The 15,528-nt window shown below is 43.8% G+C and overlaps 1 protein-coding gene across 2 annotated transcripts in view; it reads right to left on the minus strand.

Moving 5' to 3' along the window:
* The window catches only part of ATP7B (ATPase copper transporting beta), a 73,234-nt gene extending 57,908 nt beyond the window's left edge, over positions 1–15,326 (minus strand). Inside the window, exons 1-2 of one of the 2 annotated variants that reach the window (XM_027589521.2) lie at positions 15,001–15,326; positions 14,575–14,679 (exon numbers count right to left, since the gene is read on the minus strand). The gene's annotated coding sequence lies outside the window, so the exon portion shown is untranslated. Of the gene's footprint in view, positions 1–14,574; positions 14,713–15,000 lie in introns of both variants that reach the window. The other variant, XM_027589522.2, reaches the window with a different exon arrangement.
* Between the last annotated feature and the right edge of the window lie 202 nt (positions 15,327–15,528).

The raw sequence follows: 15,528 nt of genomic DNA on the forward strand, positions 1-15,528 counted from the left end.
GATCCCGTCCCTGTCTGTACTCATTCCTTGGTGAGCTCATTCAGTCCAGCAGCAATACCACTTATACCCAATAACTCCCAATTCCACACTGAAGGATCCAAGGGCCCCACCATCTCTTGCTGGATAGTTAACATGCACCGTGAATGTTAACTTGTCTAAAACTGAGTTCCCAATATACTGCCCCTTCCCTGCTTCTGCCAGTCTCTCCCATCTCCGTCCTTTCACTCGCCCAGGGAAAACTTGCATTAACCCTTGACAAGAACAGCCTCCTCCTTTCAAACCTGCAGGTAGATGTTTAGCAAATCCTGTCAGTTCCATCTTTAAATACAGCCGGCATCCAGTCACTTCTTAGTACCCCCCACTATAGCCCTGATCCCAACCACCAGCACCTCTCACCTGCACTATTCAAAACAACCCCCCTAAGTAACCTCTGGCCTCCGTTCTTGGTCCCTAAAGTCTCTTCTCAACACAAAAACCAGAGAACCCCCTTAAGGGGAAGTCAGATGACTGCAGTTAGCTTTTCAGCCAATCCTCACACTGTTCACCCCTCACTCACTCAGCTAAAACCATTCCGATCCTGCTGTTTCTGCAACAAAGCAAGGCTTGCCCCCGCCTCAGGGACTCCCCCCACCCCACACTCTCTGGGTCTTGAAAACCCTCTCCCAACACCTCTTATCCAGATGGCTCACTTCCTCACCTTCTTTAGGTCTCTGCTCAAATGTCACCTTCTCTGTGGCTTGCCCCTAATTACCCTGTTTATATTTCAAACACTTCCACTCCCTATGGTCCTTTCCTGCTTATTTTTCAGAGTACTCAACTACTATCTGATACAGTAATATATATTTTACTTGTTTACGGGCTGTCTCTCCATTAGGATATACGTTTCACAAGTGCAGGAATCCCTTGTCTGTTTTCTTTATTCACCTACACCTGTATCCCCAGCACTACAGTAGCGCTTATATTTAAGCTTCTCAATAAATATTGGTTGAATGAATGACTGAGAAAACGAAACAAAAACAATTTACATATTTACTTGCTGTAAAATAAAACACGGACTGCTCAACTTTCAAACAAGTATTCAACATTCAGAAGGTGCCCCATGCAAAGCTGGCTCTCTTCTCCCTTACTTACTCCTTTCCCCCTCCAAGCCAACAGTCTAAACTCAATTACTACTGAGAACAGGCACTGACCTTGTTAAAAAAAACATAATTCAACTACGTAAATTTGAAGATTTAATTGGCTTTATTAAACGATCCATGCATGGGGCAGCATCCCGTTGACCAAGCAGAGGGGTGCTCCCAGGAGGTGTACAAAATGGAAGATTTTAAGGGAAAGGGATGGGGCATGAAAGTTGTAAGAAAGAGAAAAGAAAACATTGTTTCAGGCAAGATCACCTTCCCTTAGAGGTTAGAGCAGAGGGTCTTACTATGCAGATTTCCTCATCTTCCTTTAGGGGATGGAGAAGACCCATGTGACAGATTACCTCATTGGTGCTTATCAGAAAACTCCTGACTAACCCATTAAGAGTTGTATTTCTGCAGAAGGTTGAAACTGCAATTAGATTAGGTATGAAACCCTGGTTTATAGTCTTGGGGACTTAACCTAAGTGATGCCATTTTGATCCTGTGGTTTTCTTTTTAACATGCTCCACCTAAATAAGGCAGTTACTTGGGCTCCAGAGTTTCCAAGAGAAGGTAAGTAGCTGGAGTTTTACACAACCAAATCTTCTAATTTAAAAATGCTGAAAACAGACACAAAGTTCTGGCCAAGGAAATATAAGGAAAAGCTGTTTGTCGGGGCTCCTGAGAAGGCTCCATAAAAGAGCAGGTTGGTCCTTACCCTTTCCTCATTTATGCTGTATGTAACATGGATTAGAGGGCTGGAGTCTTGGCAGCCATCTTAAAGCCATGAGGTATCAGGAAGATGGGAGTTGCATCCTAGCTTTCTAGAGCAGAGAGAAAAGAAGTCTGCATCCCTCATGACCTTGGAGATGCCACACCAACCCGGGACGCATGCCTCTAGACTTCACTTACAGCCATATTGCTTTGGATTTTCTATTATCCACAGCCAAACATAATATGATTCTAATACAAGTGTCAAATGCAATAGAAGGGTAGGGACTTCTGGCATGGCGGTATAAGCTGTGCAGATCAGCTCCCCAGTGAAACTGGTGAAAGTTATTTTAAAGAAACCAAACAAACAAACATGGAAAGGCTCAGGAAATGATCCTAAAGACATATAGCAAATGAAGAAACATTTATTCAAGAACACCTCCTAAAATTTGGTGAGAACAGTAAGAGTCTATGCTGTTTGAATCAAGACCACACTCCCTCCCCTCTCTGAACTCAGCAAGGTGGAAACTCCACTTGACTGGTGCAGCCAAGAACACAGGGATCCCTCTCCACCCAGCTACCAGTCAGTGGGCTTTCTTCCCAGGAGGGGCAGGGCATCAGCACTTCTCACCCTGTCCATCTCATCCTGATATGGAGGCTAAGTTGTAGGCTAATGCAGCCAAGAGGTAGAGGTTCCCTTCTCCCATCTAGTCCCCACTGGTGGTACGATGGCTCTACCTTGAGCATGGTGCACCCAGAATATGGGGCCCCAACTGCCCTTGCCCAGACTCATAACGTGGTAGTTCCAAACCAAGAGAGGAAAACTGAGCAGAACTGAGGGTACTGCCTGTCCCTTGGCCCCGCGAATTCCCTTCCCCAAGCACTCAGCTCCTAAAGAGGGAGAATCACTCAGAGAGAAGGGTGACACTGTCCCCATTTCCAGCTCAAGCCTTGGCTCAGAAATTCTGCCTGGGTGAAAGGCAACTGGGAGGAGATTGGTAGATCAATTGGACTGATGGGCTAAATAAACCACAGGCTGGCCAGTTTTCTAGAGTAGCAGGGGTGGTGAGGGGGAGAGAGCCAGGGAGAGAAGCCTGGGGTCAGAACAAATCTCAAAACACTGAGCTCAAGAACATCCCATTAAAGGGCGGTGGTGGTGAGGAACCAGCAGTACCCAGAATAGTCTAAAATGTCCAGTGTCTACCAAAAAATTCTGAGACATTCAAAGAAAAAGTATGATCCATACACCACGGGGAAACAAAGCAGCCAACAAAAACTGCCTGCGATTGCAACTGGATGTAGGATTTAATATACAAAGACAGAAACCATTAAAACCATTTTAAATAAAGAAAGGGATAGTGACAATGTTGCATTAAATAGAGAATATCAATAAGGAGATAGGAAGTATAAAAAAAGAACCAAATGGAAATTCTGGAGTTGAAAAGTATAGTAATTGAAATGAAAATTCACTAGTTGGGTCCAACAGTAGATGAGAACTGAAAGAATTAGCCAGCAAGAAGAGATTAGAGATAATGCAATCTAACAACAGAGAGGAAAAAGGAATGAAGAAAACTGAATAAAACCTCATGAAACAGGGGCACCTGGGTGGCTCAGTCAGTTAAGCATCTGCCTTGGACTCAGGTCATGATCCCAGAATCCTGGGATCTAGCCCCTCACTGGACTCCCTGATCAGCGGGGAGCCTGGTCTCCCTCGCCAGCTCCCCCTGCTTGTGCTCTCTCTCTCTCTGACAAATAAATAAATAAAATCATAAAAAGAAAAGCAAAACAAAACTCAAGAAACTGAGCCCCACAGAGTTAATGAGGTTGCAACTAGCAGAAAGCTTAAAGCTTGTTTCTCAGAGAACTGTTTCCCCCTAATCAGCTATTGTGTCTTTTCAGAACCCACTATCAAATCCACCTGTGGTCTCTGCAGAAGCCTGGACTCAAGGTCAACTGATGTGGTTCCAGCCTATGAACAAGCAAGGCCCTGCCTTCCTTACCCAAGATAAGGAGCCCAAGACCCCCTCCAGTTTATACCAGCTCTTGGAGCATGCCCACACCCCTTCTCCCTGTCCTAAGATAACGTCCTGACATCAGGGGCTGAATTTTGTCTCATTCTGTATTGTCTACCCCTAAAGTGAACAGGGGACATATGTTACATATATGTTTGCTCAATGCACACACTGCATCATTCCTCATGAGTAGTCAGAAGTTTCCCAGCCCTTTTCATCAATATGTATATAATCTCAACCCCTAAAGGTTATAAAAAACTTGTTCTGTCCCCCTTTAGGGAAGTGGGTTTGAAGCTTGCCCTCCCATCTCATTTGTCTGCCTCTCAAATAAACCCTTTCCTTGCTGCAAACCTGTCTTGGTGATTGGCTTTGCTGTGCATCAGGCAGCCGGGCTTGGGTTCAGTTACACTCATAGAAATTTGAGACCCCATTGCCCACACCAACATATGTGTAATGAGAGACCAAGAGAAAGGAACAGGAAAAATACTCGAAGAAATAGTGACTGAAAACTTCCCAAATTTAATGGAAAAAAAAATAGCCTACACATCCAGAAAGTTTGATAAACTTTAGATTCAAAGACACAAGTAGACTAAAAATGAAAGAATGGAAAAAGAGGTATCATGCAAACAGTAACCACAAGAAAGCTGATGTGGCTATGCTGATAAACAAAACAGACTTTAAAACAATATTACCAGAAACAAAAAGGTACATTTTATAATGATAAAAGTTGCCACCAGGAAGATATAAAAATTATAAACATATACACCTAATAATAGCACATAAAATACATGACAAAAATAACTGACAAAAATGAAAAGAAAAAAGACAATTTCCCAGTGACAGCTGGAGACCTCAACACCTACTTTCAATAATGAACAAAACTGTGCAGAGTGTCAACAAGGAAACAGGTGATATTGTGATTTATAATAAGAAATACATTATTTGGGGGGCGCATGGGTGGTTCAGTTGGTTAAGCTCTGCATTCGGCTCAGGTCATGATCCCAGGGTCCTGGGATCAGGTCCCGCATCAGGCTCCCTGTTCAGCGGGAGCCTGCTTCTCCCTCTCCCTGCTGCTCCTCCTTCTTGTGCTCTCTCTGTCAAATAAATAAATAAAATCTTAAAAAAAAAAAGAAATATATATTTCGTCTCCTAAAGCCCTTGGAATTTTCTAAGTGATGTGAGATTAAAGTTCTCTCTCAGACCTTGCCCAGTATAGCACTTCCATCTGGCTTCCCTGAGTTCTGTGGGTCACTCTAGCAAATTAATTGAAGGAGGGGCTTGTTGGAACCTCCATCCTATAGCTGGTCAGTCAGACGCACAGGTGACAACGTGGACTTACAACTGGTGTCTGAAGTGGCGGGTAGGAGGGTAGTCTTGTAGGACTGAGCCCTGAACCTGTGGGATCTGATGCAATCTCCAAGTAGATAACTTAAGGATTAAATTAAATTGTAGGACACCCAGCTGGCCCAAGAATTGCTTGGTGTGGAGAAAAAAAAAAAAAAAAAAAAACCCACACACTGGAACTGTTATCAGAATTGCAAAATAGAAGACAGGAACAACACTATAAACCAACCAGACCTCATCAATATATACACAACCCTCTACCTGGGAACAGCATAATAGAACCATTTTCAAGTGCACATGGAACATTCTCCAGGATATACCATATGCTAGGCCATTAAATAAATCTCAATAAATTTAAAACAATGGAAATAATGCAAAGTCTGGTCTTCAACCACAGTGGAATCAGAAATCAGTACCAGAAAGAAACCTGGGAAAACTCACAAATATGTGGAAATTAAACAGGACACTCCTAAATAACCAATGGGTCAAAGAAGAAACCAAAAGGGAGATTAGGAAATATTTTGAGACAAATGAAATGAAGACACAACATACCAAAATTTATGGGATGCACCTAAAGCAGCGCTTAAAGGGAAACTAATAGTTGTCAATGCCTGTATTAAGAAAGAAGAAGGATCTCAAATCAATAACCCAACATTCTGCCCAAGACACTGGAAAAAGATGACTAAACTAAACCTAAGGAAGCAGAAGGAAATTATATTAATGTTCTAGTACTGCAGTAACAAAATACCACAAATTGAGTATTAGAAATTAACCCTCCCATAGTTCTGGTGGCTAGAAGTCAAAATTTTCCTTTTTGGAGCTCCGAAGGAGAATCTGTCCCATGACACTCTCCTACTTCCTGGTGGTTGCTGGCAATCCTTAGCATTTCTTGTTTAATAGAAGCATCACTCCAACCTGTTTCTATAATCATATGGTTTTCTCTCCTCTATGTCTTCAATGACATTCTTATAAGAATAGCAGAAATTGGATTTAAGGTCCACCAGAATCCTGTATGTCTTCATCTTAATGTAACTAATTACACCTGCGAAGACCCTACTTCCATGTAAGATGACATTCACAGGTACGAGGGCTTGGGACTTTAACCCATCTTTTAGGGGACACAGTTCAACCCATGACACAAGAGAACAAAAAATTAGAGTAGAAATTAATTAAATAGAGAATAGAAAAATACAGAAAACTGTCGAAACCAAAAGCTGATTCTTTGAAAAGAGCAACAAAATTGATAAAACCTTTAGCGAGAACGACCAAGAAAACAGAGAACACTCAAAGTACGAGAATCAGAAATGAAAGAGGGGTTATTACCACTGATCTTAAAGAAGCATTATAATGGATTACTGGAAACAACTGTATGCCAATAAATTAGATATCTTGGATGCAATAGGCCAATTCTAGGGAAAAAAACTACCAAAACTGACTTAAGAAGAAATAGACCATTTGAATCAACCTTCAACAAGATCTTGAATTAGTAATTGGAAAGCTTCCCAAGAAGAAAAGCCCAAGTTCAAACAGCTTCAACACTGAATGTCATCAAAGATTGAGGAAAATACAAAATTTTAATAAAGTCTTCCCCCAACAAACAAACAAACAAAAATAAAAGACAAAGGAACGCTTCTCAACTCATTCTATGCATAAAGCCAGCCTTACCCTGATACTAACACCAGTCAAAGACATCACAAGAAAACTGCAAACCATTATCTCATGTGAATATGGACATGAAAATTCCTCAACAATATTATAGGAAACCCAATCCGGCAACATATACAAAGATTACATGCTGTGACCAAGTGGGATTTGTCCCAAGAATGAAAGTCTGGTTTAACATCCAAAATCAATTAATGGAATGCACCACATGGATAGAATAAAAATCAAAAGATGGTCATCCCAATAGACACAGAGAAAGCATTTGACAAAATCCAAAATCCTTTCATGATAAAAACACTCAAGAAACTAGGAACTGGGAGGGAACTTTTGCAACATGATAAAGGGTATCTATGAAAAACCCACAGCCAACATCATACTTAATGGTTAAAGACTGGAAGCTTTTCCCTAAGATCAGGAACAAGACAAAGATTCCATTTATATGAAATCTTCACAATAGGCAAATCTAAAGAGCTAGAAAGTAGACTAGTAGTTGCTTAGGCATGGGGATCATGGGGAGGCAGCTTCAGTGATAACTGAAGGTGTAAGGTTTCTTTCTGAGGTAATGAAAATATTCTAAAACTGACTGTGGTTGGTAATTGCATGTATCTGTGAATTATATCTCAATAAAGCTTTTTTAAAAAATGTAGCAGAGAGACTATTAAAAGAAGAATTAGGGAGGATATGCCTTTGGCATTCATGGAAACCTAAACAAAAGAGGTTCCAGACAAGTGGTAAAACACTTGGACAGAAGTGGACAGAGTACCAGTGTACACCAGGAGATGGCTCGTTAACTACAAAATCCCACAAACCACCCAATATCCTTCAAGGAAAAAGGATAAATGATGCTATATTCCCACAATGGCATAACGCACAGCAACGAATCTTAGAAACGCAATGTCTAGTGAACTAAATTACTGGGACTACACCAAAATAAAAAGCTTCTGCACAGCAAAAGAAACCATCAAAAAAACAAAAAAGCAACCTACCATACTGAATGGGAGAAGATATTTGCAAATGACATAACTGATAAAGGGCTAATATCCAAAACATATAAAGAAGTTACACAACTCAATACCAAGAAAACAAATAATCCAATTAAAAATGGGCAGAGAACTTGAGCATTTTTTCAAAGACATACAGGTGGCCAACAGACCCATGAAGAGATGCTCAACATCACTAATCTTCCGGGAAATGCAAATCAAAACCACAATAAGATTATCACCTCACACCTGTCAGAATGGCTAAAATCAAATACACAAGAAACAACAAGCGTAGGTGAGGATGTGGAGAAAGGGGAACCCATGTGCATTGTTGATGGGACTGCAAACTGGTGCAGCCACTGTGGAGAACAGTATGGAGGTTCTTCAAAAAAATTAAAAATAGAACTGTCATATGATCCAGTAATTCCAGTACTGGATATTCACCTGAAAAAAACTAAAACACTAATTCGAAAACAGATATGCAGCCCTATGTTTACTGTAGCATCATTTACAAGAGTCAAGATATGGAAGCAAACCAAGGGTCCATCCATACATGAATGGATTAAAGATGCGGTGTGTATTTGTGTATATATAAAAAATGGAATATTAGCCATAAAAAAGATGAAGTCTTGCCATTTACAACAATATGGATTGATCCAGAGGGTATATTGCTAAGTGAAATAAGACAAAGACAAATGATTTCACTCATATGTGGAATTCAAGAAATAAAACAAAGAAAAAAGAGAGACAAACAAAAAAACAGACTCTTGAATATAGAGAACAAATTAATGGTTGTCACAGGGGAGTTGGGTGGGGGATGGGTGAAACAGGTAAAGGGGATTAAGAGTACACTCATCACGGTGAGCACTGAGGAATGTAGAGAATTGTGGAATCACTATACTGTACACCAGAAACTAACACAACACTGTATGTTAATTATACTGGAATTAAAAATGAAACATTTTTATTTAAATTAAATAAACAGATAACTTCCCTAACGTAATGTCTAATGAGAGAAGCTAGTCCCAGAAGACTAAACACATTATGACAGAATTTTTATAAAGCTCAGAAACAAGCAAAAGTCAATAATGTATTGTTCAGGCACTCATATATATGTGATAAAACTTTACCAAAACAAAAACAAAAGCCGGGGTACAATAAACAAAAAACTGAGGATGGTGGTTACGTCTACAGTGACGGATGACACCAGAGAAGGGACAGTTGGGTAGATGGCCATGGCACTGGTAATAGTCTCGTTCTTGGTCAGGTGGTAGGTTCATAGGCATTCTCTATTTTATTATGTTTTATAACTATATATACAGCTGCATACATTTCTTTTATGTTCAATAAACGGATAGAATAATAAAAGAAAAATCTTTCAGCTAATGGGAGAGTGAGAAACATGCAAATGAAGACGATTCTTTCGGAAGAAAGGGAAGGGAGAAATAGTACAAGAGCTAATAATGGGAGACACAAAGTAATGGGAGAGATTTTAAAATAAAGGCAAATGGCATGAATTTATAAACCAAAAGGGAGAAGTCTGCAGAGAGGAAAAGACTGGAGGCGAGAAAAGAGATGACCAGTATGGGCTCCAGAACAGGTAGAGAAGAAGGGGCAGAGGTCAAGGGTACTCACAGAGAAGATGACCTTGAAAAGAAAGCAAGCCCGTCCTGAAACTAGATGAGGAAGTGAACATGGGTTGTAGATCTATATAAAACTTTGGAAGAAGGTGCATCGAGGGGGCCCCTAAGTGGAAGAAAACCAGACACAATGGTGTCAGTTTTCTCGAAGTAAGAACAGAGGTCATTTGTTGAGAATAAGGAAGGCAGAGATGGAGCACAAGGCTCACTGAGTCGCAAGACGCTGACAGAGAACAAGTGAAAAGCATTTGCAGGCAGAGTTGAGATTAGGAACAAGAAACAGCCAGCAGCATCCGCAGCGGGGTTGCCCGAATGTGCTAGCAAGTCCTGTCCCTCCGCTGTAGGAGCTGAGAAAGCAGGCTGGGTGCAGCACTGCCCTGGGGCAGCAGAGGGAAAGGACCCCGGGCTGGCGGTGGAGGGGCACGGAGATGCCTCTGACTAAACCAGTCAATCTGCCAGGATAGCGAGAGGCCACAGATTTACTGATACTCATGACAGCCTCACTAATGGGCAGCTTTTAAAGCTGTTAAAACACACACACCATGGAGTTTAGAAAAAGAAAAAAAAAATACAGAAGAGACTGACTGGACCGCGATATGCCAAAGATGTTAATACTGGTTCTCTGTCAGTTGTAAGAGTAGATTTTTTTATTTCTAAAAATTAATAACCTGATGCAGCAAAAACAAATAATGAAGGAAGTTTATAAAATAAGCTAACAGTCATGCTAAGAGTGGTAAGAGTAAAAGTCAATTTTCCCCTTTTGGGCTTTATTTTCCAAATCTTGCTTATACAATTAAATTACTTTTATAACAGTAACTTTTAAAAGAATTCTAAGTGTTTCTAACACCCTATGCGGAGTACTTCTGAGTTTCTGTAGGGACTGAGGCTTCAACACAAGTGCTGCATTCCAAATCCACAGATTTCACAATTACTGGTGTTTTTAAATCTTATTTACCATGTTGGTTACATCACAATAACAAGTCACTCTGCTTTGCCCTCTACTTTATCTCATCGACCTTTGATCTGCTCAGATTTTTCTCCTTTAACTTAGTTTTTGTTTTTTTTTTAAAGTCACACATTTGAGAATTTCACTTGGTAATGATTCTAATCCTAGAGATAAAAATAACATTGCACACACTGGAACATGAACAGTCATCATGGCCCTGGGCCATCTCCATTCTTGCCATGAAGATAAATGTCAGATAAAAAAAGCACTTAAAATCCAACCCTCTTGCCCCCCTAGCTTTTTACCCAGTTCCTTGTCCTGGCCCCCACCCCACCCCCAGCTTATCCCCAGTTACCTGTGTATCAACTACACTCTGTTGTTGCTGCTAGGACTACCATTGCCTCTGACACTCCGGACACCGAGGAGTCTAAAAAAAACCGCCTTTCTCCCTGACACAACTCCACAGGGAATGGGACTCCCAGTTCTTCTGTAGGGTCTCAGCCACCTTGGGTCTGGCTGGGCTGACCACTGGCAAAGGCCTCTAAGCAAGTCTCCAGCAGCTCCCTTCCCCATTCACCCTTTTCTTTGGAGGAGCACCTCACACTGTTTTCCCAGGTTCCACAAACTCCCCAGTCTGTGGAATAAAGCCCAAAAGACCTGAACAACAGGGCCTCCCAGCATCACCTTTCCAGCCCTGTTCAGCCACTCAGAGCAAATCCGTCTTTCCGTTCCTATCCCCCGGACCTTTGCACATGCTGGTCCCTACCTGGGGCATCCCTCCCTTCACTCTTCCGCGCACCCGGCTGACACACAGTGCTTCTCCTTCAAGACCTCACTCACACAGCACCTCTTCTTAAGGTTCTTTTTGTAGCCTTCCTCCCAGGAAGGGCTGACCCTTCTTGCCTGTGAGTGCTGTGCCGTGTAGTCATCTGGGACTGTCCGCTCCAAGAGCATGGAGGCTGACCTCTATTCATCTTTGTGCCACTCTTGCACCTCTGTTCTGCTTTGGCCCAGCACCAGAGACAGAGGAGCTACTCCATGTTGGCAGAGTGAATGAAGGCTGAATGACCCAGTCATGAACTACCACCTCCTTTCCAGGGTCACTGCTGCCCCAGACAGGCCTCTGAAGAGACAAGACGGGGGGGAAGGTGGCAAGAGAGGGGAGGGAAGCATCTTGCTGTAATTCATTCAAGAACGACTGTGGTACACCTCTTATTATGGGCTATGGGGAATATTTTTTTTTAAAGATTTTATTTATTTATTTGACACAGAGAGAGAGACAGCTAGAGAGGGAACACAAGCAGGGGGAGTGGGAGAGGGAGAAGCAGGCTTCCCATTGAGCAGGGAGCCTGATGGGGGGCTCGATCCCAGGACCCCGGGATCATGACCTGAGCCAAAGGCAGACGCTTAACCGACTGAGCCACCCAGGCAACCCTGGGGAATATATTTTAAGAGATAAAAACCTAGGGGCTCCTAAGTGGCTCAGTCAGTTAAGTGTCCGGCTCTCGGTTACGGCTCAGGTCATGATTTCAGGGTTAGATCAAACCCTAGGTTGGGCTCCTTGCTCAGTATGGAGTCTGCTTTAGATTCTCTCTCCCTCTCCCCCTGCCCCTCCCCCTGCCCCTCCCCCTGCTGTGCAAGCACTCTCTCTCTCTCTCTCAAAATAAATAAATAAAATCTTAAAAAAAAAAAAGATACAAACCTGGTCCCTACTTTCAAGGAGTCGCAAAATTAATAGGTACACTCAGATAAGTTTAAATAATTATATCAGACAGTATGACCAGGTGTCAAAGAAGTTTGAAAGAAAATACTAACCTGAGAAAGTCAAAAGACCTGGCTAGGACTCAATCCCAGATCTGCCTCTTACTACCTGTAGGACCTTGGGCAACTTTCTTCTCTCTGCCTCAGCTTCTGTAAAGATGAACCCTGACCTTGTATTGCACACACCCTCTCCTCTCTGCTCCAGCCACTCTGGCTTTCTCTAACAGATCCTCCAACATTCAGGTCACTCCTGACTGAGGACCTTGACACCTTCTAGTTCCTCAACCTAGAACACTTCCCCCAAATCTGAACCATTCACGTCTCTATTCATACAACCACCTCAGAGAATTCCCTGACCACCTGCATCTCCCCTCCCCTGTCATTTATAATTCCCACAACCTGATTTATTCACAGTGCTTATTAGTACCAGAAATTACACTACTTGTTTACCACTTTTTTTTTTAGGATTTATTTATTTATTTGAGAGAGAGAGAGCAGGAGAAGGGGCAGAGGGAGTGAACAGAGAGAATCTCAAGTGGACTCTGTGTAGAGCACAGAACTGACATGGGGCCCGATCTCATGACCCTGAGATCACGACCTGAGCTGAAACCAGGAGTTGAATGCTTAACCAACTGCGCCACCAACCGCACCACAGAGGTGCCCCTTTGTTTACCCTTTTACATTTCTGCATCTCCCTCTGGGGCATAAATTCCTTGAGGGCAGGGTCTTAGTCTTCGCTGGATCCCCAGTGCCTAGAATGCCTGGCACACAATACTAAAAAAATTTGTTAAATAAATGGTGATAAAAGGAAAATAAGACCTATATCAAAGGGTTTTGTGCACATAGGGGGGTATAAAGTACTTCATAGAGTGCCTAGTAGTGGTTAGCTCAATAATGCCGGCTAATACTATTATCTAAGGAATCCAAAAGAGGGTGAGGTCAAAATTGGGAGAAGCAGTTATCAAAGTTTCAAGGAGAAAGCATCTTGAGCTTGATCTGGAAGGATGAGGATTTTTCTGATGGGTAGAGAGGTGGGGGCACTGCAGGGGTCTGGAAGTGTCTCCCCCTTTCTGAGCCATCCCTCACCCACATGTTCTTCACACCTCCATTAAATGCAGAGTCATCACACTAAGAATCATCGATCAGCCAGACTCTAACAATCCATTAATCCACTTACCTTTCATTGCTATACCACCAGAGCCCAAGACAGATTTCACTACAAAAGGGCACACAATAATGTTACCTTCAGAAACCTGTAGACCAGCAGTTCAGGCCTACATGTCTATCCTAAAAAATACTCAAGTGTCAGCACTACAAATCATGTACAAGGACGTCCACTACAGCAAGGCTTGCAGGGCGGGGGGCGGGGGGGGGGGGCGTTAGAAGCACCCAGAAGGATCACTCACGGGGAAAAGATGAACATACTATGGTATGCACATGGTATACATCCATATTGTACAGAGGTTAAACTTAAGGCAGATGCTTATGTACTAAATTGAAATAATCTCTAAAACACAGTTCTACTGAAAAGAAAAAAAAAAGATTGGAGAATATACACTATGTGATCTCATGTGAAACAAAACAAAAATCTTAAACCCACACACATACAAAATCTAAAGATTTCTCTGGATATATATACACACACACACACATTTTTTTTTAACCACAGTACTTTCAGTTCTTTAACACTATGCCCGAAACAGTAAGTTTTCAATAAATGTTTGCTGAACAAATGAAGACATATGTAAATCAACAGAAAAGAATTAGAAAGTAGATCTGCTTTTCATGCTCAATAATTCTGTACTGTTGGCAATTTTTAAGTCACCGCGTTATTGTGTTACTTGTGTAATTAAAATGAATTCAAAATAGTTCTTTATAAAAAAGAAAAGTTGCAGGGGGCGCCTGGGTGGCTCAGTCAATTATGCGCCACTCGATCTCAGCTCAGGCAGCTCTTGATCTCAAGGTCCTGAGTTCAGTCCTCCTGTTGGGCTCCACAGGGGGTGTGGAGCCTATTTAAAAAAAAAAAAAAAAGTTGCAGGACCTGAATACATCATAAAGAGATCCGCGCACTCTTAATAACTTCTCTAGGTAATTAATTTAATCGTTCTGGGCAATTAAGAGCTCTTGTACAGCAACTAGACGCTCACTTTACATCTCCAGCTTCAGATCCCTTAACACAAAGATGAATGGAAAAGTGCTGGGGTTTCAATCGTTCCTGCAAACCCGTTAATGCCATGCCTCTTCTGAGGGTGCTCTTGCTACGATCCCCGATTCCCCTGGGGCTGGGGCTCTGGCGGCCCTGCGGCCACGCGGGGCCGCAGAGAAAAGGCCGGCAGGTGGGCGTGCAAAGTCCTCTAGGTAGATGTGAGCACACAGCGCCCGGGGAAGGAAACTTACTTTCCGACTGGCCTCTTCTCTGGCTGTAATCTGTCTTTCCTGTTCAAGCAACCTCCTCCGGAGGAGCTAATTTCTTCTGTGATCGGCCCAGAGCCCCCAGGTCACCTGGTTAGTGGACGAGAAGCGGGGCGTTAAAACCTGGGGAGAAGAGGAGCGGGCGGTGGGTGGCATCTTGCGGCTCGGCTGTCTCACCCGGGGATGGGTCTGGGGACCGGCCCCTGCATTCCAGACCAAGGGGTCAGCAGACCTCGCCCTACGAACTGGTTCAAAGTTGCGCGCCACGGCGCCCTGGCCCTTGGGGGAAGGGGGGAGGCGCGGGGATGAGCGCCAGAGCGGAGGGTGGGCCTCGGACCCTCACTCACACCCGGAGGCGGCCCTGCCGGTGCCCCAGGCGGGAGCCGGTCATCCCTCCCAGGTCTCCGCTACCTCGGGCCGGTGCGCTGCGGACTCGGTCTTCGGCCTCCGGCGTGTGCTGAAAAGGACAGGAGAGCGGGCGAGCGGCGCAGAGCCGGACCGGAGATGCAGATGCCAGGGCTCGCCAACCGGGGAAGGTGCGGCGTGGCGGGCGCCGGCTTCGGGTCGGCTCCGCACAGCTCCCTCTCCGCTCCGCGCCTGGCTCCAGAGCACAGCGGATCCCAGACGCTGCAGCAGCCGCAGGGCTGAACTCCGCACTTGGAAAATCGATCTGAGACGCGCAAGGGCCTCCCATTGGTCTTAACCGCAGGCAGGCTCCGCGCTAGGGGCTTCCAGTGGGGGAGGGGGCGTAGGACGGGCGCGCCGACTGTCCATCACAGGCCACGCCCTCCGCAGCCCAACTCCCACTACGGCCCCGCCCACTAGAGGGGCGGGATCCTTGTGCGCCACGCCGAAAACTTGGCTCCCCCTCGGAAGATTCTATTGGCTGGAAGGCCGTGGGAAGCTACTACCAGCAGCCAATTGAAATGCACAATGTGC

The sequence above is a fragment of the Zalophus californianus genome, chromosome 3, assembly GCF_009762305.2.
Source record: "Zalophus californianus isolate mZalCal1 chromosome 3, mZalCal1.pri.v2, whole genome shotgun sequence".
In the NCBI taxonomy this organism is placed as follows: Eukaryota; Metazoa; Chordata; class Mammalia; order Carnivora; family Otariidae; genus Zalophus; species Zalophus californianus.